This window comes from Schistocerca americana, chromosome 8 (genome assembly GCF_021461395.2).
Source record: "Schistocerca americana isolate TAMUIC-IGC-003095 chromosome 8, iqSchAmer2.1, whole genome shotgun sequence".
In the NCBI taxonomy this organism is placed as follows: domain Eukaryota; kingdom Metazoa; phylum Arthropoda; class Insecta; order Orthoptera; family Acrididae; genus Schistocerca; species Schistocerca americana.
This window is the reverse complement of record NC_060126.1, coordinates 119757001-119782416: the sequence shown is the minus strand read 5'-3', so window position 1 is coordinate 119782416 and position 25416 is coordinate 119757001. Positions and strand designations below refer to the sequence as shown.

General features: G+C 39.4%; 1 long non-coding RNA gene across 1 annotated transcript; it reads left to right on the top strand.

Moving 5' to 3' along the window:
* Positions 1-5810: 5810 nt before the first annotated feature.
* Positions 5811-17850, top strand: LOC124545214. Its single transcript, XR_006967596.1, has 4 exons — positions 5811-5944; positions 6055-6251; positions 6370-6554; positions 17571-17850. It is a non-coding gene; the product is annotated as an uncharacterized LOC124545214 (long non-coding RNA).
* Positions 17851-25416: the final 7566 nt, after the last annotated feature.

Sequence of the window (25416 nt, the reverse complement as noted above, 5' to 3'; positions counted from 1 at the left end):
CATGGCAAAAAAGTTGTGAAGAAAAATAAAAAACAAAGAGGTCAGTGATGCTGATTAAAAACGCTTAGGAAACAGACAGGCACAATTAAAAAACATGGTGACAGTCTGGTTTCTGTTCGCAACACTTTAAAAAGGGGACGTACAACACTGAACACTCACGGAAAATACTGCAATATAGAGTACAATGGCATATGGGTATGGAGTGGCGGGGGTGGGGGGGTGGGGCAAATAAGGGGGAGGGGGAAGCCAATAGAGGAAGAGGGCACAGAAAAAGGGGGGGGGGGGGCGGAGCAGGGCGGGCGCGACAAAGGAGTTGGGAAGACAGTGATGTCTACCATTCCATCAAACTGTAGAATCTTAATGCAGTACTCTTCCACTGTGATATCAACAGTTAGGTCGACAGATAGCTGATAAAGCACATATTTAACAAAATCACTTCCAAACTGACTACAAATTATATTGCCTGAAAATAAATAAATTAATTAATGAAGCACCCAGAAGACTTGGCTGGATGTCAAGTGTGACTTTGTATACCTGTACACCATCGATGGTAAGTAAACGATTAGAGTGGCAGTTCTCTGTGACTGGTAGAATGGCCCACCAGAGTGCTCTAGTGTTAGAAATCTTACAGACACAGCTACATACAGGCATTGTATTAAATCCCATGGCGACATGTGAAAATTTGTGTTGGACCAGAACTCGAATCCGGATGCTCCACTTCTCTATAGCAGTTCCTTTAATCACTTAAGGCACCTGAGCACAGCTCCTGCCCTGCCCAAATTCCTACATGCCACACACTACAGATGTAGTGTCCTCTGTCCATTATCTCCCATCACATGAGTCGCACAAGGATTCAGACAAGTAAGTGCATCCCCACAGAAGATATTATTTTGAGGTGTCTGTTCTTTTGGACATGTTAGAAAGAACAGACACCATACATACATACATGCATTACTGTTGTTCATATTTAGTGTTGTTACTAGGCCTGGTAAAATTATAAGAGGCAAAACAGTGTCAACATTAAGTGATGACTGTGAAGGGCACAGAGACTCTGTGAACTGATGTGAAACGGAGTTATAGCGCCTGACAGAGATTCAAAGAGTCCTCATGGCAGGTGTAAGTTTTTGAAACATTCAGATGTGACAGTGGCCCGATGGTGGACTGCAAGGGAATATGAATGTGAGTAAAATGTGTGTGAAATCTTATGGGACTTAACTGCTAAGGTCACCAGTCCCTAAGCTTACACACTACTTAACCTAAATTATCCTAAGGAGAAACACACACACACCCATGCCCGAGGGAGGACTCCACCAGGACCAGCTGCACAGTCCATGACTGCAGCACCTTAGACCGCTCGGCTAATCCTGCATGGCAGGGAATATGAGGGCAGGCATACTCATCGTCATGGTTCCAATGAAACACTTATGATTACACCACAAGGGAGATTCTCCTTATTGTGCATGAAACATATTGTAACCCTTAGATATCCTTGTCTGCTATCTGAGAACAATTAATGGACTCCCTCTACATTCTGTGTCATCCTGCAACATTGGTCAGAGACAACCAGCAGCCAGACTAGGGGATTACTACGCCAGGTGTGGGCTGGCATCAACACCACAACACAAAAGGCTGCATTTAGAGTATTGCTGTGTGATTCTTCCAGTGGAGGGAAAAATCGGGTATCACTTCCGGTCGTGGCTGGTATTGACCAAGGTAACTCTGACAGCACAATAGTACGTCACTTACATCCTGCATCTTCATGTGGTGCCTTCTATGAGACAGTACCATGGCGCCATTTTTCAAGAGGACAACGATCATCCACATGCAACATGCGTCCCTATCAGCGCTCTGTGTTATGTTTAGCTATTAGCTCTGTACCCAATAGAATATATGAGACATCAGCTCGTATGCCATCTCCATCCCAGTGAAACGATCCAGGATATCAAGGACCAGTTAGATCAGCTGTGGACCAGCTAGCTTGTGTCAGGACTGGATCAACAGTTTTATGACACAATTCTGTACTGAACCAATACATGCACCCAGACCAGTAATCTGGCAACCCCTTAAAATTAACCCACAAGAGGTGCACTCCTTTGTCTAGAATTGAAATATTTACGATGAAGTTTTAGGATGCTCTTGCTCGCACTGTTTCATGGTTTATTCACGTCGCAGGCAGCTGGGGTACACTGATTCCATCCCGGAGGGGGGACGGGGGTTATGGGGTGGTGGCAGGAAAGTAATCCAGCCATCCCATAAAATTAACGATGCCAGTTTTGTACTAAACACTGCTGACCCTGTGCATGATGCAGAACAAAGCCAGTCTCAAAAGAAGAAGAAGTAATTAATGAATAAAAGTGAAAAATTCATATTCATGAAAAGTCAGTTTTCAAAATGCAAAGATGTAAGGAGAGAAATGTCTTCTGAAATGTTACTGTCACTGTCAATTGATGCTGCAAGAAGCCAATTGCAATTACACATGCAAATACTTTCATTTCCAAATAAGTTCTTGTTAGTTCCCTTTCTATAAATATTCGTCACAGAGGAACTAACACCACTGATAAAATTTACTGTTTCAGATATACTTCCTCCAATGGCCTGAAACAATATTTTTGTTCCTTTTTGCAGATAGGATAAATAGTTATCCTAATTGGCCTAACATGGTTGAGAGGTTATCGAAATAAGAGATTACCAGGAGCAGTCAAGAGTACGATGAGATCCACAACATGTCATCTGTAATCGAAATAAAATGAAGCATTAAGACACAAACGGATAACATCTTCCTCTATCAGAGGACATCGCTGTAGTGGAGTCTGAGTTGCAATGTTTGACTAAAATAGAGAAATGCCCAGAAAAGGCGGAGGAGACAAAATGAAATTTCATGAGTTGAGAGGATACATGATGCTATTTCAGTGATTAACACACTGAGTCAAAATTACTTCATTTATCAGCAAGATGCTGAAATCCCTCCTGCCTGGATGCATGATCTAAATTGGTTAGAAAGGGTTTCTCCTGAGGCATCCCAACCCACAATGATTGTAATCGTACTTGATATTCTGGATACAGGAATGACGACGTCGTTGATGTTCGAACTGGTCTAAATCATGCACCATCAGAGATAGATCTAGGGATCTTGCAGGCCATAGGGGTATCTCAGTTACGCAGACAGGATATACGTCCATGTGTGGATAGGCATTGTGCTGTTAAAAAAATGCAACATGATACTGTCACATGAGAGATAACGCATGATGGTGCAGCATGTCCATGTCAAACCAGTGTACTATCACAGTTCAGTTAATCTCTACCAGCCATGACCCGAAATGATATCTGATAGCTCCTCTCAATATGAAACCAGGTGCAAACAAATTGTGTCTATCCAAACCAGTGGATGAATGGGACCACTCCCCATGCCGCCACCACACTCGTTGACCATAGTCGTCAGGGTAACGTAGAACAATGATTTATTGCTGAGTGTGTGTGTGTGTGTGTGTGTGTGTGTGTGTGTGTGTGTGTGTGTGTGTGTGTGTTCAATTTTAAACCAATGTGACATCTTGACACTGCATTATTTGACCATCCAACCCAATGGACGCCCATTGTGAGGCTACTTTCAGTCCAGTCAGGAGCTGGTAATGCTGTCTCTCATGTGTACGCAGCATATCAATGTCATTTACAGTGAGCACTCAACATTTGAAGCTGTTCACGTTCCTTATATATCCTACCAGTTCTGGTACAACACCAAACATGAACACCACTAACACAGTTTGGTGACCATTCTGTCTTAGAGAATTGCTACACTAATTTTTTAGAAATATGTGGATCCCGAATGAGATTTTCACTCTGAAGAGGAGTGTGCGCTAATATGAAACTTCAAGACTTCGAGTCTTGGTCCAGCATGCAGTTTTAATCTGTCAGGAAGTTTTAAATGCATGGATTGTGTGAACATAGACGCAGTTACATTGTTATCTGACCGTGGTTTCTGGGAGTTTCACTCTTTTTTTATAAGGCAGTGGATATACGACAACTCCACATGTATACTAGGTGAACTATACTGCAAGGTGCTTATGAAGCATTGGCACTTCTAAAATTCAAGCAATAACAATTTAAACCACATGTTTACATAAGTAGGAGAGTGGGCTCACTATATTGCAATACAGAGTGTGAGATGACGTTAACCACATCGTGTTTGCCTACCAGCGACGGAAATACGGAACATGCATACTACTTCATCAGATTCTGTATGTGGGATACAGGAGACCTTCCACCATCCCGCCGCTTCTGCCTGATACCAATGTAATTGCCTTGAACCTATTATTGAGCATCCTCATTGCAGACAATATGGAAATAAGACAGTTATTCCTAAAAAAAATAAACCCACTGTGATGACCTATGCAGTCAGCAACTCTGAAATTAATGTGTGTTTGTTTGTGTGTGTGTGTGTGTGTGTGTGTGTGTGTGTGTGTGTGTGTGTGTGTGTGTGTGTGTGTGTGTGAGATAGTGTAGTCGAGGGATGAAAATTTTCTGAACTTATGCTGCAAAGATAGAACTGCTTGAATGGTGTGTTGGATGGCTGAATGACTGTCTTAACCAGCATTAAATAAAAGAAAATTTACAGCAATGGATAAAATGCTTACAATCCACTCTCCAAAACACTACAAAATTGCTCCACCACTGCTCAGCATGTAACACAAGAACTAAGCTATTTGCTGTAGATACTCACGCGACATTTGTGTTTTGATCATAATAACATTTGACCTGATGTTTTCTACACTGTAAACTTACAGCTCTCTTGGTGTAAACAGTTGAGATTAAATTTACTGCACAACTAACTAATCAGTTTTGTAAATTTTATTGTGTTCTTACACCAGTTTATATTTCTTACCTTTGTAAACAAGGGTGCATTTTCATGAAAGTTAACCTTTTTCTTTACAGTGCACTCAGGCATGTCAGATATACAGGAATTTGTTTTGCCCCATCCGGAGCCAGCATTCTGTTCGCTAGAGGTTGAGCATGAGAAGTAGACTGGTTAGTATACAATCAACACTGCTGTGATATTGCGTTCATAAACTTGTTTATATTGTTTTAGCTCTGTCAATTTGGGTACATTTTGATAAACTTTATCCCTTTTGTTCACAGTCTTCTCAAGCATGGTAGCCAGGAGTGTGCCAATTTTGGCCCCAAGGAACACCTGTTCTGCACACTCCACAATACGGCCCTCAGGGCCAGCACTACTCAGACCTGTAGGCTGGGAAGAAGCTGGATTTAGTCCAGAGCAGAAAGAATTCCGCTCACCACACGAAACGCCATTCAGACTAGAGCACAATAAGTAGGATGGTGAGTATATGATCCAGTCTGCTTGATATTTTGTACACACACTTGTTTATATTTTTTACCCCTATCGATATGGGTACATCTTGATAACATGTAACCTTTTTGCTCACAGTCTACGCATTCCTGCTGGACAGAAGAGTGACTATACTGGCCCAGAGCAGCAAGTGTTGTGCTGTCTAAACAAAATACCCTTCAGGACCAAGCACTGGTCAGGGCTGTTGGCCGTAAAGGATCTGATTATAGCGTGGAGCAGCAAGAATTCTGCTCGCCATGCAAAACGGCCTTCGAACTCGACCAAAGGAGCTAAAATGGTGAGTACACAATCCAGTGTCCTGTGATAATGTCTTCTTACACTGGTTTATATTTTTCACATTGATCAACTGGGGTTTATTTTAATGAAACATAGTTCTTTTGTTCACAGTTACTCAGGCCTGCTTGCTGACAGTGTGCTGATTTTGGCCCAAAGCAGAAACTGTTCTGAACACTTGACAAAACGGCATTCAGAGCCAACCACTACTCAGATCTATCGTCCGTGAAGAAGCTGATTTCAGCCCACAGCAGGAAGCATTCTGGTCACCAGGCAAGATGGTGTTCAGACTCGACAACAGGAAGTAGAATGGTGAGTACATGATCCAGTCTGCTTGATATTTTGTTCACACACTTGTTTATATTTTTTACCTCTAACGATTTGGGTACATTTTGATAAAAAGTAACCGTTTTTGTTCACAGCCTACTCAAAGCTGCTGGCTGGAGGGCGACTATATTGGTCCAGGGCAGTAGGTATTCTGCTCGCTAACAAAACAGCCTTCACAGCCAAGTACTACTCAGGCCTGGTGACTAGAAAGGAGCTGAATTTGGCGCAGAGTAGCAACCATTCTGCTAACTAGATAAAACAGTCTTCAAACTCGAGCGCAAGAGATGGGACTGTGAGTACATGTTTCAGTCTGTTGTGATACTGTGTTCTTATATTCTTTTGCAATTTTACCATGATCTATAAATATACACTTTGATGAAATGTAACCAGTTTCTTTACTGTCTAATCAGGTCTACTTGGCGGTGAGGAGCATTTTGGTCCAGAACAGCAACTACCCTTCTAGCTAGACAAATTGGCCTTCGGTGTCTAGTACTACTCAGAAATGTTGGCCAGGAAGGAGCTAATTTTACCTTGGAGAAATCAGCATTCCGCACACCATGCAGAACAGCCTTCAGCCTCGAGAACAAGGACAATGGTGAGTATATGTTCCAATCTACTACTTTTTTGTGATCTTGCACTTGGTTATTTATTTACCTTCATCGACAACAGTGCAGTTTGATGAAACTTAATGCTTTCATTCACAGTGTACTTACACGTGTTGGGTGGGAAAGAGTTTTTGTTGACTCCAGAGCACACACAGATTAGTGTCAAACGTCTTCCCAACTATGTTGGACTATTCTTATTTCCTCCCATATCACCATTCTACATTTCTAACACTAACATGCGATCACACATCTTAGTAAGCACCTGCAGACCATTCCGTTTTTTGTTTCTCATTGCTTAACTTTTCAGTTCGGGCTAAAACTACAGAGTTGCTCATTCACAAATTTGGTCCGTTTTTCACCACAGTTAGCGATGTTACAGATAGAAATATTTCATTACAACCTTTTCTCTCTCAGATTGTCACTTTGTGAAAGCCACACTAATAGACACAAACCATTATTTACCGGTAACTTCCGACTGTTGTTTGTGTTAGCTACCTGTGTTCTACTGATCAACAACATTCATTGAAATTTCAACTTAAACTGTAACATAGTTGACCTTCTCTCGGTTATTTTGTGAACATAGTTTATCAATTTGATGTTAATACAAATAAATACATTGGACTGCACTGAGAGAAAGAACCAAGGCAATACACAGCACGATAACATAATTCGGAACAACTTGCATGTGACGGTAATCGACGATCTAACAGGAGTGCAGGATTTCATTTTGTCATAGAACTACGTTGAGTGACTGCATGCCTTAAGTCCAGCCACACAATCCCTACCTATGATGCAGTTCTTTTTATGCTGCACTCCGGTCTGCACACATCACTGAATCTTGGATGACTACAATAACACTTGGAAAAGGGTCAGTGCACCAACAGAGAAAGAACAAACTATCTGGTAAAATCAACTATTTTGTCGAGGCCCCTTACTTGCCAATGAAGTTGACGGTAAGAATGCAAAACATTTGTGCAAAATTGACAACAGTACTTACCTGAGTTCAGGGAGTTTGGGAGACAAACTAATGTGGATACAAAACAATCCCGTTGTGTCATATTTATTTACTCATAGATAACCTTAAAATCTCTTTGATGTTGTGCCATGTAGCTCTTAGGAAAGTTTTGGACTTTGCCTTCAATAAAATCACACGATTTCTTCAGAACAAAAATCACACCAACAACCTAGACTCAACCACACAGCGATCTTCAACATCTTGTTACAACAATGAGCCAGTATACCAATGAAGCCCTCAACCCACTGACCGACAGTTGGTTGAGTCACGATGTATGACCTCCCATATGCTTTGTTCACTTAAACTACCTCCATCTAAGTCTGTAGATATTGCCACCAGGAAAAATAAATACTGAAACGGCAACTAAAAAGATTGCCTATGTGATTGTATCTATCTATGAAATGAACAAATAGAAAGCATATGATGTAACCATGGCGGATTACAGTCCGAAGTAGGTCCGACATCAGCCAGGCCCCAAGACTTTTCTTCCATTCAATGGCCTGTCTGTCTTACCTAGAACTTTTGAGGCTGCTGTGACATCAGGCAAGCCACTTTATCAATTATTTGTCTATCAAAACTGCAGTGTCCTATATTGGTTTCTCCAGTGGATACTCTTTAGCAGCACTCTCTGAAAAATTTTCACTTCATTTTTATTGCCTTAAAATGCTTTTTTCGGAAGTAGTAATTTTTTTCCTTGGTCGTCCATTCCTTGGACTCGTCCGTTCGCTGATTTCCAAGGGATATCTGCCCTCAAAAATTCAATCTTACGAATTGTTTGTGCCTTAGCGAAACCTTATGTCAGCTCTCCGAAACTTTCTGCAACTATGTTCTCCTGCCTGCCCTAATGACATGGTGCCCTTGTCCCCCCTTCCCCCGCCCTTTCGTCCCTATGCAACAATGGTAGCTTCCTCCCTTCAGGTGGTCCTACAAATTCTAATTTCAGTGCTTAGTTGCAACTGATATATCTTGAGATCTAACACTCAAATCACAAAGCATGTTTTCACAAGGCCCTCTCTAATCAAATTGTATGTACATCATCCTGTGATTGCATATACTAATCACTCTCCTTCATTATTTTAATTTATCTACAGATTAGCTATGAGTGTGCTGAGCGTGCAAGAATCTACCTCTGCCATGTCTCAACCTTCTCATATTGTTTTTGAAACATTCATGAGCACTGAATATCAGTACATGATAAACTTCACTTTCTTTATTTCTACGTCATGCAGGTATATTTCATTTTCTCACATTTTCTCCTGCCCCCAACTGGTCACAGTATTCAATTCTGGCCTTTTCATGTCCTTTGCAAGTCTTACCAGTTTTTAGAACTTCCCCCCCCCCCCCCCCCAACTTTTAACACTATATATTTTAAAGAAAACATGCACTGATAGTTACATCATTTTATTTGTCATGAGGATACATATATAAAATTTTTAAGTTAATTCTAATACAACAAATTTCAGTAAGAGTATCTCTTTATGCTATGTATGTAGTGTTATCACAGTTACTTTGTCGTACCACTTAACACTTCACATCTAACTTCACCACACAGTTTCACATGCTAGTGCTGGTGTGTTAACCTATAAGATATGAGGTAAGTGATTATGATCCTCCACCTTGAGATCTAACCCTAGGCATGGGACAAAAGAGAGTATTGCTGTTCACCATGTCTACCATGACACCTTCTTCCTCATCAACGCCATGGTCCACTCCAATCCCTACTCCAGAGCCATCTTTGTCTAATGTGAGATAGGTTCATAAATCTCAGAATAAAAGCCTCACAATAACACCTGAAGGCCACCATTTTCCACACCATGTAACAAAGTTTGTATTCTAACTACACACAGATTAATTTGTTACACTACTTTTTCCAAATATTTTCAGAATAATTTTAGTCATGACTTCAGTGATGGAAGCTTACCATTATTACTCATTATGATTTACTCTGTCCAAGGAATACCACTCATGACTCCATAGACTTTTCCCTGTCCATTATTGTACTTTTTTGGTTTTCATACACTGAAAATCATACTTTCTTGATTGCATTTGCTACATTTACTAAATCATTGGACCTTTTTATATTTATACTTCTAAGTCCACCTATTCTGGTGCTCCACACTGCTCAGTCTCTTATTTCCTTAGCCAAATACATAAAATATGCAGATCACACACCTGTTTGTGACACGAATCACTAATCTTCTTAACATCAGATTCTTGCCCTCGTGTATATTACACATTCCGCACTGTTACTTTAGTTCCAAGTTACATTTCTATTAGATTTATTCCTCTTGTAACCTATTTAACTTAAAACATAAAAACACTGTTCATACTTGTATATCACAGAGCGTTACTTCCAATATCATGATTTACCCAGAATTTTGTCTTGTTTTCACTTCATGTCCCCCTTGTTATTTTCTCTGTATTTCAAAACCCTATTCACACTGTTCTTCTTTCGGGATTTTACGTTTATCATGATATCTTCATGACATCCTGTATCCAACCATTGACTTAATTCACATATTCCCTTGCATTTCAATAACTTCCTCACTTCTCAGTTGTCTATATGTACATACTGAAGACTACCAACAATAGATTAAACAAAAGGGGAAGAGAATAGAACAAGGAAAGAATGCATTGTTCTACCCGGCTCAAGTACGCACAGTCACCTCGCTGTGAAGTTTCCCATAGAGCAGGAACCCTCGTACCCTTTTTAATGTGCCTCATCTACCATCCCTTCATCAACTTTCCACGCATCTGTTTCTGGTCCTCCTTCCAGAGGATAACTCTTACATCCTTTTTCTGCTTCCCTTTGAACTCTAAAACGATATAAACTTATATTTCATATTTCTTTTTCGTTAGAACCTTTGGTCCTACTTGGAAGTTCAAAATTGCCCAGAAATGGCTCCTTTTGCTACAAAAATTGTGTTACTACTGCCTTTTCCTAACTAAACTCTGCGTGGACAGGCACCATGAAGATCTAGCGGTACCGACTGGGCGCCATGTCATCCTCAGCCCACAGGCGTCAATGGGGATGTGGAGGGGCATGTGGTCAGAACAGCACACCACTGACCGTTGGTCAGTTCACATGACTGGAACTGCCACCTCCATCGAGTAGCTCCTCAGTTTACCTCACAAGGGCTGAGTACAGCCCACTTACCAACAGCGCTCAGTAGACCGAATGGTCACCCATTCAAGTCATAGCCCTGTCTGACAGCGTTTAACTTCGCTGATCTGATGACTGCCTTTTACTGCATGCTGAGATTTTGTTAGGAAACGAATATTTGCATACTTGGAAATACACATGGTTTATTAGGTACCGGTTCAACACAAAGCACATACAACAACAACAACATACAGAGAAACCACACACATGTGCGTATTACCAACCACTGAACATGAACTACTGACTTTAGTTATTCAGTTATTAAAGAACACCAAAGATGTGAAACACATTAACGATCTTCCTTATTTAATAACTTGGAAAGTCTAATCTTATTACATAAATATTGATATCTAATGTAAAACAGTGGCTTTTTTAGTATATCAGCATGTTGTTCTACAGTGTCTACTTTTGCAACTGTGATTTCATAAGCGTTGACTTGTTCACAGACAAAGAAATGCCTTATATGAATATGCTTCATTCTTCATTGAAACTCAGGTTTCTGGGGAAGCCAGATAGCAGTTTTGTTGTCAGCCTGCAGAACTGGTGTTGCCTCCAATTGGTCCATTTCTGTCAGAAGCTTCTTGATCCAGACAATTTCCCAAGCAGCGTCACTGGCAGCCACAACCTCAGCTTCAGTTGTGGCTATGGCAACAGAAGATTGCCTTTTGACTAATCCAGAAAATAGGTGCCCCAAAGTACAGACAAAGGACACCATATGTTGAGAGCCCAGAGCCAAGATCACCTCCAATGTGGTCAGCATCACTAGAACACTCTAAAACCTGCTTCTTAGAATTGTTTTTATATAAAAGTCCATAATTTGTTGTGCCTCTCAAGTATCGTAAGATTCTTTTAACTTTCACTACATCACAATCTGTTGATTTCATGATACAACACTGACAGCATATGCAATGTCAGGGCGTCTCCCACACATCAGAAACATCAGTGCTCCAACAGCTTGGCTGTATGGAAAATCAGAGTTGCGAGGACTTTCTTCTGTATCACTGTCATTTATAATGGGTGTAGTTACAGCCTTGCAGTTCTTCATGTTGAAACGCTCTGGTATTTTCCTGTGTAATGAGTCTGACTTACACATACAGTTCCACGTTCTTGTTGGTCAATTTTCCAGACCTAAGAAAAATGATGCAGGCACTGAAGTAATTTTAAACTCTTCTCTTAAATCACTGACAATGTCTTCAAGTTCCTGTTCACTGTGAGCTGCGATCAGACCATCATCAACATAAAGCACAAGGAATATTTTCTTACAGCCTTACTGTCTCACGAAAAGACAAGGATCAGCTTCACTCCTCAGAAAGCCCAATTTAGTGAGATGATTACTGAACTTCTCATTCCAGCAATGTGGAGCCTGTTTCAGTCCGTATAGACTTTTCTTCAAGTGACATGCTCTCCCAGACCCATCGTCACATCCTTGAGGTTGTTGCATATAAATTGTTTCTTTTAAATCACCATAAAGAAAAGCCGTTGAAACATCAATTTGTAAAAGTTTCATGCTCTCACTTGCAGCAACACTTAGTAGTGCTAAAATGGTAGACACTCTAGCTACAGAACTGAAAGTCTGGCCATAGTCAGCTCCTTTCTGCTGCGAATAACCCTTAATCACCAATCTTGCCTTGAATTTATTGACTGGGCCTTCAGCATTTGTTTTGACTTTATACACCCGTCTATTAGGAATGGACCTCTTTGCATATGGTAGGTCAACCACAACCCACATTCTATTTTCTTGAAGAGCTTTTATTTCAGAATCCATAGCTTCTTTCTAGAAATCGTGTTGAACAAACTTCATGGCATCGCTGTCTGTTTCTGGTTCTTGGAAAGATAGTGAGAGGTTCATTACATAATCATTAAATTTTTGTGGACGTCTGAGGGTTAACCAATCACGCAGACATGGTAAAGCTTCTCCACTTGTGACTTCCTGATCTTCCTCCTAAGCGTCTTCATCTACATCCAAGGAACTGCCATCCTCTTCACTCTCACTATCAATACCATTGGTCTTCAGTCTGAGGTGCTGGATCCTGATGATTGAAAACACTCACTGGAAGAGTTGAACTTTTCTCACTCTTCAGTGGCCTCTCCTCGAAGATGACATCTCGTGACCTAATGAGTTTGCACACCTCTCCACAATAAATTCTGTAACCCTCATTGTGATCATATCCAATGAGGACACCTTTCAGTGGTTTTCGGTCCATCTTCCTTCTCTGTTGTTTTGGAACATGAGCATAGCAAGTCTAGCCTATCACCTGCGGATGTTTCAGTCTTGGCTTCTTTCCATACCACAATTCATATGGAGATGTTCCTGGAATACTGGAAGGCCCTGTTCAGATAGAATGTAGGTTGTGGTGTTCACCATCTCTGCCCAAAGTTCCTGTGGAGTGTTTGCATGTGCATGCATTATGGCTCTGCCAGTTTCCACAACTGTGCAGTTCTCTCCTTCACTGCACCCATTTTGTTCTGGAGTGTAAGGCATTGTGAGGCGTTGAATTACACCCTCTTTGTGAAGAATCTCTTTTGCTTGTTTGTTGTCAAATTCTTTCCCATTATCACTCAGAAGTTCCTTGATGGTATGTCCAGCAGCTTTTGCTTCAGCTATGAACTGCCTTAACTTTTCTGCAACTCCAGACTTTTCTTGTATGAAATGTGTTGCCCTAAACTTTGTATAATCATCTTTGAAAAGAATAAAATACCGGTGCCCTGACACAGAAGGTACGTGAAACGGAACACATACATCAGCGTGAATAAGCTCACCTAGTTCTGCTGTCCTCTTTCTGTTGCCAAATGGTAAACGATGAGCCTTGCCATAAATGCAGCCTTCACAAAGTTCACTGTCCATTTCCACCTCAATATTTAATTCGCTACAAAGTACAGACTTCACATCGCGCTTGTATGGTTTCCAAATCTTTCGTGATAAAGCTGCAACGTATTGTCTCTGCTAGTGGTGTTAACTTCGCTGAGGGAGCTAGGTTTCACATTTCTTACAGCAAGTTTAAAAAGGCCTACAAAGCAATCACTGTCACCTACCAATCTAGTGACATTATCAATCTTAAGATGACAAAATTCTGCGCTTGATGTGAATTTACTTTCTGGATGTTTATCCTGTGCTGCAAGAACAGAGAATAAATTCTTGTGAATCTGAGGTACATACCATACATCTGTCAAGGTAATTCTGTTCCATTTTCCTCCAACTGCTGCTTCAGAGTCTACTGAGCCTTTTCCAATTGCTTCAATTATGTCCCCATTAGCTGTAGTAACTGAGTGTTTTGTTAGAAAAGACTGAAATGTTTTGAAACAATTCCTGTCATTTGTAATATGACTTGTTGCACCATTGTCTGTATACCAGTCCTCATTTCTACATTCAGAGTTCATCACAGAAGATGTCACAGAAAGAAGTAGTATATTTGTATCTGTTGTAGGTGGTTTTGGAGGTTTGCCATCTGCTGCCCACTTTCTGCACACTTTAATTGTATGGTTCGGTTTCTTGCAGTAATTACATATTAATTTCTTATACTTCTTTTTCTCCATTGGATTTACTTGCTGAATGACAGCCTTGATGAGTCTGTAGTGAGGACTTCTTGTTTACTAAAATCACCCTCCATTGTACTCAGAGCTTTTTCATGTGCACACAATTGATTTGTTAAATTATCAATTGTTCTGTCATCTCTAGATGTTAGCGTCCAACTAGATTTAAACGAAAAATAGTCTTCTGGTAGTGTACCTAATATTTTACAAATCAAAAACAAATAAGGCATTTCTGAATTATTTACGATATCTTTAGTAATTTCCTGTTTCAATTAACTCCACAAATTTTTCAGTTTGGAAATGTGTGTCACAATATCATCTTCAGGAGCCTTTTTGTAACTAAAGAACTGCAAACAAAGGTTGTACATTTTGTCTTCAGAAACACCATCAAATATTTTGTGTAATTCTGTCCACACTTCACATGCTGTATTTAGACGCATTATGTTCTGCAAAGTTTTTTCCGACATATTTGTAGTCAAAACAAGTAGAGCATTGCTGTCTGCTTTGTTAAAAGTTTCTAAAGCACTTTTGTAGATCGCTCTTTGTTCAACCGTAGCACTTTCTGAAATAATACTAGGTTTCACTAAACTGCCTTCCACAAGATCAAGTGCACCAGGAATTCCTTGTAGACAAATACTTATTTTGTATTTCCAAGTGCTCCAATTTGTTTTGCCTTCCACAACTCCGATGTTGATAATTCTCATTGAATCCATCATTGGTTGCGTGGAATTAACAACTTCAAAGACGTCTTCTTGGAGATAACTTTACAAACCTTTCACACAGAGCTACGTTATTATTTTCGTACAAGTGTCCTTTTAACATGCACCTGGGCCCATAACCTGCTGAGATTTTGTTAGAAAATGAATATTTTCCTATTTGGAAATACACATGGAGGTACCGGTTGAACACAAAGCACATACAACAACAACAACAATATACAGAAAAACCACACACAGGTGTGTATTACCAACCACTGAACATAAAATACTGACTTTAATTATTTAGTTGTTAAAGAGCACCAAAGATGTAAAATACATTAACACTGCACGTACATTATTATACAACACCACTCGAAATTTACATCACAACAATTCATATTAAAAAATCAATACCTGTGATCATGTTGACACTGAGTTTCTGAATTCTCTAATGTGTGTAATTCTGTGACCACAACTTTGAACTGCAAGAGTAGTTTGACTTCATGTTGGATCGTTTTTGGACACCATCCCTGTAGCATCATAAATTTTAACGTTACAGATCAGCAGTAGTACTTTGTCCATTTTGCTGGGTGAAGTCACTGAAATCTGTGAACAGCTGTCAACCAATACCTCACTTTCTAAGCCACCTACTGCTACTCTTACAATTGGATTGACATCAGCTGAAATGGGCACCAACTCTCCTCCACAAAACAACTCTTTTATTTGGCTTTTTTTTACCAAACTCAGTCACAGGCATCGAATTTCTATCTTTGCTCTTCCTATTCACCATTGAGCCTGGGAGTCGAAAATCACACAGCATGAGCACTGTCCAACCTAGATGGCAGTTCATATTTGGAATCTCCATCAAATACGAATTTATAAATCATACGAATTTATAAATCATATTACTTCCGTCCGGAGGCACTCTTGCGTTTTGTAATGAACATGCTTGTTTGAATTCTCTCACTTGCAGTTCAGAAGTGCTTGCTTCCTTGCAGTCTTTAATATACTGTTCTGCAGCCTGAAGTTCCCAGACTTGCCACATCAATTAATTTTTACTTCTTATTGTTCCAGTTCCAGTCAATTGCTTTTTGTCAAACTGTCACACCATCCCTATAGTATCAGCAGTGTTTAATTCGTCACTTGTGTCATAATAATAACTGGTGTGTAAGTCCGGTGGCTTTTCACACACACACACTCGGTGGTGCAGGAATGTCTCCCTCACTCATCAGTGTCTCCATTCCTACCAAGTTCACTAGAACTTCCTATCAACTGCCCAACCAAGCTATTCAGCAATCTTGTTCCCTCACTGAGTGCACCTCCTTGCCACCAAGGTAATCTGTGGCAGCTGCTATCCACACTCTATTTATGTTCTTCACTATTACTTAAAACTGGTCATCACAATGATTGATATTCTGTTGCCTGTCGTGCACATCATCATAAGGGGCACCAGTCTTCCACCTTCCCGCATTTGCTGTGGTATATTTTGCACTATACTGTAAGGGCCATGAGAATATTAGACTCTTTCGAGAAAACGTTCATAATTCTCGTAATTGTCATGGAGTGGTGCTACAAGATCTCACCAAACACAGTATGGTAACAAAAGTTTTATACCCTCAGCAACAACTGTACAGCCACCCCCACATCAGTGCTTACAGAATGACTTCATTGTGCCCTGACCAGGTTGATACTAGTCTTCGGTCCAGAAATCTATGAGCAGTTCTTGCTGAATTGCTGTAGACCAATATTCTTTCAAAAATTGGAGCTTGATAACTTGTAAATGATTCACCTGTCTAAAGACATCATCTTTGAACTGCTCTGCTGTAAAAGAAGCAGACAGTGAATGAGTTGTAGAAAAGGTAGTAAGAGCAACTTGACTTTCTGCAAGTTGTATCCCAGGCTGTATCCTCAAAGTCTTATGTGGATGGCCTTAGCAGCAGCTGGTTCCATGGCTAAATAAAGATGAGGACAGCAACCAGGCAACAGTCAGTTACCACTTCACAGGGGGCTAGTAGCACTTGTCCAGAAACACATGGAAGTATGACTTCTTGACATGGCTGGAAGTACGAGAAGGTTGTACTGAAAGATGTTAGGCGATTAGCCAGTTTCATCCATAACTAGTTTCACACTCTTGGGTATTATGGTGCAACTTAATGGTATAAACAGTAACAAACATTATGAGCACACTGAAACAAACAAAAATTAACAAAATATAGGCACTAGTAACTTCACTAGGCAAAAATTACATCATATCATTACCTTTGTCAAAGTATCATTAACCACTAAGCCACATGGCAAGACTAAAATGTGAGTAAGTCCCTCATATAACTATGAAACGTAGAAACTGTAGCTTATATGTTTGAAATCTGTGGTAACAGCTAAAGAGGCGAAACTTCTAAAATGTAATAATTGTTTCCAGTTTAAAATTTGTTTCAGACTTGGAAACTGACTCCTTTTTATGAACTTTCCCTTGTGATATGCACCTCCATCTTCTCATTATGTGTAAGATCTATGTGTTTTGGCATACAACTTGAAATTTGAGATTTCTCTCGTGTGGCATAGGCACCAGCACTTAAATCAGCATCATTGTTGTCCACAGGTGTGCTCGGTTGTCTTGGACAGGCCTAATGTCCCCTGTGACAGGTCAGCCAGCAGTGAGAAAGTCATTAGTATTGGGGTGGACACCCACCTTCCAGGCAACGGGGACAGCTCATCACCGCCGAGGATTTTTTTCCTATTGTGGTGGGCATCCGCCTACTATAAGTGCAGCCAACACACTAGCAGCACCAGGTGCCGACGTCATGGACACTGACAAGACACCACCTGTTGGATGGAGACGCTGTGGCTCTGCTGCTACCACAACAGAAGCGTTACGTCATTGTGAGGCTAAAATCAGTACAGTCAGTAATGTTTGCCTGGCATTTAAAACTGATTTTTGTTTACAATAAACAAATTATTTGAGCAACATGAGAATACTCATTGAGTGTAACTATTGTTTTTTAATAGTTCTCATAAAAAACCTTCACTGGGATCAGTGTAGGGCATCTGTTTTACCTTTGTACTAGAGCGTTATTTACACACTGGTACATGCATTGGCCTATTCTCTTTCATTCAGCATCTTGTTTCATCAGAAATCTGTCAGCATTGTTGAACGCATTCACTGCCAACTACTAAGCCTATCTGTAGCAATGTATGTTATGCGTCACCAACCTTGCAATTTCTTCATGGCAGAACTCTCAATAGAGATCAGGTTTCCAGAGCTTCATATTTCCGAAGCTATCTTCAGTGAATAACAGTCCCAGATCAAGAGATTATGCCTGAGAAAACAAACTTATAATAGAGAAGAATTTATCTGTGGTTGTCACAGACACAGCTACAAACTAATAATCCTGACTTTTTTCCCATGGAAATCTTAACACTTAAACATCTCTCATGACATACTCTGCCTGAGAAATGGCCACACCAATTTAGTTACTGCAATATGTTCATTCATTTCATGACAGATATTTCTCATGAAAAGTCATAATAAAAAGGAAATAATTTCATGCTTGGCAGAGCTAGTGCACCAGCATACATCATTGGTTCAGGAAATGACGTGTTGCAGTCACCTGAATGGACATCTATCCCTATCAGCCGACTTCCATGATTGGTGGCTGGAGTCTGGTGTGACAAAGTAAACTCTAGAGCACAGTGTTTTGAGCTGGACCACAGCCAACAGCTCTTTTGCACAACATTTTTGGATCTTTTTCTGTTACTAAAAGTCAGAAAGTGAAATACATCATTTTTACTCTTCCATTGCAGCAAATTGATACTTTCAGCTTACAGGGGAATGTAAATACATGTCAGGTATTGCACATCACATAGTAGATATCCACTGCTGTACCAGAACACTATTTCTGGGAAGTTGAATCTTCCCCAATGTGGCAAGAGGTAGTAATAGGTAATGCATCCAGGAACATTGTTGAACATGATTGTTTTTGTGGTGCAGGTGTTAATGGTGGGCAAACACATAATGTTACTTGATCGAACTGACCTCCACGCCCACCTGTCAATGTTATTGCGACACTGTACTTGTTTCCCTCGTTTGCCTTTCTGGAGGTGCATTTGGCACTGGCTTCGGTTTCATTCATATATATTATTTCTCAAGTCAACATCCCTCTTCTTCAAGACATTCTTATCGTACAGAGATGAATGAGGCATCATTAGAAAATCTTGAGCTATCATAGGCAAAAGGGCATCATGGATGCCCAGCATCATACCTGTATTTTGTGAAGCTAACCTCTTACTCAGGAACAAGAGACTCGGTTTTCATATTTTCTTATTACAAATAACTTCTTATTAACTGGATAATTTGTAAACAGCAGTGTCACAGATAATAACGGTGACCACTGCAGTAGTCCATTATCTCTGCCCATCGTACAGTTGACTTTTCTAAATGAATATACGTTTCAAAACGACAAAGATATTAGTCATAATCATCATAAATTGTGATTTACGTATTGTTGCTTCGCCCCAACTTGCTTACGTGAAGTAATAAATGCAATCAAAATCCCAAAATACAGTTAGAATTTATTGAGGTCTTAGTGAATACCAGATAAGAAGCGAATTAAAATTGCATTCGCTGTCACTACAAGCAAATTACAGGCACAAAAGTTTAAAAACACAGGATCGTATTTACCATATCCATTCTTTACTTAGAGGCAGTTGCATGCTGCCATTTCAGGACTAACTAAACCAACTAACATTTTCGTATCCCTTAAGGAAAATCAAAAATATAAAGTTCATGAAGCTCTAATTCTTATATGACATATCGTTTACAACGAGGTATTCTAAAGCCCTGGAAGGAATTTCATTCAAATTTTCTGTGTGGAAATATGTAGAAAATGGTGCGTCATAAATTTATGATTATTATTTCGCTTTTTCAGTTTATTTTTAAAGAATTTTTTTTTTTCAGTTCACACAACTATTCTTATCCCAACTACATTCTTATCCCAAATACTGTCATTATTTAAAATTATGAAAGTGCTAAAGTTTTGTACAGGGCCCCTGATGAATAATAATGTCCAGCTGCATCGAACAGCACAGTTGGAGGTTCTCTTGCAGTGAGAGGATATTTGGCGAATGGGCTGGCCTGTCCGTTCTCGTGACGTAAATCCCATCGAGCACGTGTGAGATCCATTAGGGAAATGTATTGCAGCATATCCACATTCACCAAGGACCATCCAACAGCTGTCAATCCTGCTGGCAGATGAATCAAACACCCTGCCACAAAAACTTATTACCAACCTTGCTGTCATCAGTGGTGATCACACATTCCTTTAAGAACCATGTCCCGCTATTTGTAAACCTGGGGACCATCATGAAACGCAGACACTTTAGTGTAATTCTACTTTGAATGAAATTGTTATTTCTGTTCTTCTCATTGCACACTTGTTTCAGTGACCTTCTTCAACACACTGCAGCAATTCTTTCTATGAGTGGCCCACATTTCATTGAACCATATTACTTGGCAGAGACATATCTAGCAAAAATTATGAACTTTTTGTCCATAGGGTTTGCACAACAGCTATATTGCCATGATTTGATACACAAATAACCATGATATTGAAGATACTGCAAAACATGATTCACAATAAGATTCTACGCAGCTATTATGTTTCTCTACTCAATCGCAATCATAAGGCCATCTGCAATTATCTAACAGAACACCGAGAATAGCCCACACACAGTCATATAGTGATGATAGCTCTACGTACAAGTCCTGTTGTGAGACATGACACAGGAGTATGACATAATTTTTGTTCATCTCATCACATCTTCATCTGCAGTTATTATCACCATTCAAAATTAATTTTTGTACATAAAATACCTCCTACATGATAGTACATAATTTTATTTAGCAATGTCAGTTGAAGCCACAATAAATCTCATTGCATCTCTTGAGGTAGTGTCACCTTGAGCTACACCTACATGAATACTGTGTAAGCCACCTTTAGGTGCCTGGCAGAGGGTTCATCAAAGCACTTTCACTATTCCTCTACCATTCCACTCTGTAACAGTGAAAGGGAAAAACGAACTTAGCTGAAAAGAGATCACTGCTCTGAAAAACAGTTTTGTTTGAATGAATGGAATCATTAGTCATGTATCATGTCCATCTCTCTCTCCCATAATTTTTGATAATACCAAATGAGCTGCCCTTCTCTGAACTTTTTCGATGTCCTCTTGTCAATCCCATCTGGTAAGGGAACCATACTGCACAATCATACCCTAGCAGAGGATGGGCAAGCATAATGCAGGCAATCTACTTAGTAGACCTGTTGCATATTTTAAGTGCTCTACCAGTAAGATGAAGTCTTTGGTTTGCCTCCCCCAAAATATTATCTATGTGATCGTTCCGATTTCAGGAACATTGCAGCATAATTATGAACAACACAGGCACTTCAATATTGTAACCATCCATTGACACTTAGCAAGCGACTTTCAGTTAAAAATGTCACCCCTGTATGGCAATATACATAATTAACATACGAATGCCGGTTGTAGATGCATGGTTGACAACATATGGAAATTTGGGTCTGGCTGTGTGTGGCATAATGACAACATATGGAAATTTGGGTCTGGCTGTGGGTCACACTCAGATAGCCTAATGGTAAAGTGATCACTCCCGATAAGTGGGAAATGCTCGGGTAACCTAATGGTAAACTGACAGCTATTAGTAAGACAGAAATCTGCCGCAAGTCTAGGTCCAGCACAAAAAAATTTCATTGTCACTCCATTATACAGCTAATGTTTGTCCATATTTGCAACTACAAATACATTTCATGTACTTGTCTGACTCAGTTCTGTCCTATGGTATAATCTGCAATTTGTTGAAGTTTAAATGAAAAGAAATATTATTGCCACAGAAGTTGAAATAAGAACATTTTGACAAGTTGACAAGTAAATATCTTGAAGAAGCCTCTTCAGGGAGCTAGGAATTCATATACTTACATAACAGTACATGTACTCCATACTGGTATTTCTGGTTCATGATAAAAGTGAATTTATGGTGAATTCATAAATTCACTAACACAATTTAGAAAAAAATGGTTCAAATGGCTCTGAGCACTATGGGACTTAACATGTGAGGTCATCAATCCCCTAGAACTTAGACCTACTTAAACCTAACTAACCTAACGACATCACACATATCCATGCCCGAGGCGGATTCGAACCTGCGACCGTAGCGGTTGCACGGTCCCAGACTGAAGCACCTAGAAACGCTCAGCCACACCGGCCGGCAACACAATTTAGAATTAAATATAATTTTAATATAGATTACATACCACCTCGAGTATTCAGAATGGAGCTTATTTATTCTTGGGCAAAAAGTTATAATTGTTTATAAATTGGCTTATGACTGGAAACTAAAAATATCCAAATATTTAAAGTCAAAATAAAAGAATTTAGTAGCCATTCTATGTGCAGTGTACTCAAGGGTACTGAGTAATATAAATTGTGTTTATGTTTGCAAATATGTAGGCAGCTGGTTGTGGTCTGCATAAAGTTGCTGAAATACTCTGTTTGAAGTGTTAAAACACCAGCTAATTAATGTATGGGAAACGTAGTTCCCCCTTTTTTTTTCTTTTTTCAAAATAGTTGTTTCCCTCCTAACAAAAGAAGAAGAGCATAATATTATAATTCCAAAGAAAGCAGATGTTGATAGGTATGGATATTATCAAACAGTACATTTAATGAGTGAAATACTAACATGAATTATTTGTCAAAGAATGAAAAAACTGGTAGAAGCTGACCTTGGGGAAGATTTGTTTGAATCCCAGACAAATGTAGGGACATGTGAGGCAATATTGACTCTGTGATATTTCTTAGAAGATAAATTAAGGAAAAGCAAACCCACTTTTACAGCATTTATAAACTTAAAGAAAGCTTTTGACACTGCTGACTGGAATAAAATTTTGATAGTAGCACAGCTAAAAAACAGGGAGCCAAAGGTTATTTACAACTCGTACAGAAACCATATGTCGATTATGAGTCAAGGGGCATGAAAGGGAAGCAGTGGTTGAGAAGAGAGAGAGATGTGGTTGTAGCCTATCCCTGATATTGTTCAATCTGTGCATTTAGTAATCAGTAAAGAAACCAAAGAAAAATGAGGAGTAGGATTAAAGACCAAGGAGAAGAAATAAAAACTTTGAGGTTTACTAGTGAGATTGTAAATCTGTCAGAGACAGCAAAGAACTTGGAAGAGCAGTTGAATAGAATGGACAGTGTCTTGAAAGGAGGTTAAAAGATGAACATTAACAAAAGCAAAACAAGGATGAGGGAATGTAGTCAGGTGATGCAGATGGAATCAGATTAGGAAATGAGGCATTTAAAGTATTACATGAGTTTTGCTGTTTGAGCAGCAAAATAACTAATGGTGGTCAAAGAGAGAGGATGTAAAAATGTGGATTGGCAGTGGCAAGAAAAGTGTTTCTAAAGAAGAGAAATTTATTAATGTTGAATAAAGATTTAAATTTTAGGAAGTATTTTTCTGGAAGTATTTCTATGGAGTGTAGTTCTGTATGTATGTGGATGATAAACACTTTAGACAGGAAGAAACAGAGGCTTTTGAAATGTGGTGCTACAGAAGAATACTCAAAACTGGATGGGTAGGTCATGTAACCAATGAGGAATTACTGAATAAAATTGGAGAAAAAAGAAGTTTGTGGCACTGCATGACTAGAAGAAGGGATTGGCTGATGGGACACATTCTGACACATCAGAGTATCACAAATTTAATATTAGAGGGAAGTGTGAGGGGTACCTTATAGAGGGAGGCCAAGAGATGAACACAGTACTCAGGTTCGAAAGGATGCGAGTACAGTAGCTATTTAGAGATGCAGAGCCTTGTGTGAGATAGAGTAATGTGGAGAGCTGCATCAAGCCAGTCTTCAGGCTGTGTGTGGCAGAATGCAATAGATTTTCATGGTTTAACCATGGACCATGGACTGTGGTGTTCCTCAGCAGGCCAGAGGCCACAGGCGATGGATTTCGGGAATTGCAACTGTCTCAATGCAAGTACATTGAACAGTGCGGCATTTTATAGACTTTTTATTTATTCTAGTACATTTTGGCACTTCTAAAGCAGTTTATATTTTAGAAAGTATGGATGATAAGACAAAGAAAATTGTGGCAGTCACTGCAGTTTGTATTCTATGTACCCATGTATTTCTTGAAAAAAAAAAAGAAGAAGAAGAAATCACACAATACCTCTGGAATAATGGACATAACACAGTGGATAATAACCGACAATAACAAACTTAGTAGAAGCAACATTTTATTGGCAGGCACTTATAATGTTGGTTTACACAACTCTTCCCCACCTTACATATTTTCTTCAAGAGGTTTACTTTTTTCTGAGGTTATTTCGGGAAATAGAGAAGGTATTTTAAATCTGTCTTGCGACTCCAGCAAAGTGCCTATTGTTGTCATCAAATGTGTTTTGCTTTATTTAAGTAAAATAACATCAGTGGTCTTAATGAAACATATATACCATTTTGCTTGCTTTCTCCATCTAAAAACAGTTCATCACAAAAGATGTTGATGTTAGTACTTAACATTTTTGTTCAGAAGTTTAGAAATGCAGAAGTCCTTACATTTTTTATCAACTTACATCTGTCCTTACTCTTGAGATCAAAATTTGTCAGGGAAAAATGCAAAACCTATCTGGAAATCAGAGAAATATCAGGGAATTTCACTTGAGGAAACTTGTGGCAACCCTGGAGAGATATTAAGAAACAGTTGCCTCGATAATTCGACAGTCTACAAATGATTAAAATCCACATAATTCAAACCCCCTTGGACAAAATAGGATATGGGAGGGTGATCGCTTGAGTGGGTCAGACTTCAATATAGGAGGATTCTTTTTTGAATAGATGATTAATTATGTAACATAACAATTATTTTACCATTGTCATTACACACATGCCTTGACCTTTCAGAATCATCCCCAATAACTTGGATCTTCTATCTGTCTTTAAAATGCTTAAAACAACTCACTCCAGTTTTGTAAAGCAAAACTTTACAATCCAGCAAAACAGTGGTAAAATAATCAAAATTTTAAATACCCTTGTGTGGTTTGCAATGATTAGGCTCATAAATTTCAATAATACATTAAGCAAACACAGTGTTATAATTTCTGCCCCAAGTAAGTTATCCAAAAACATCTCGTCAGAAAATACCTTCATTTACTTCCAAGTTGCAAGCATAATAGATTCAAAAACCAAGAACATAATGAAACACTTAAACTAGAACACTTTGACACCAACAAACAGAATTAATTTCTTCGCCCTCCTAGGCATACGACTTGTATTGCAGTGCTCTGGAGCTTCCTTGGAGCTCAATCAACATGGCCACTGCTTTATACGTGAAATGTTGCACAACACCACAGGGTCAAAACCCAGCCC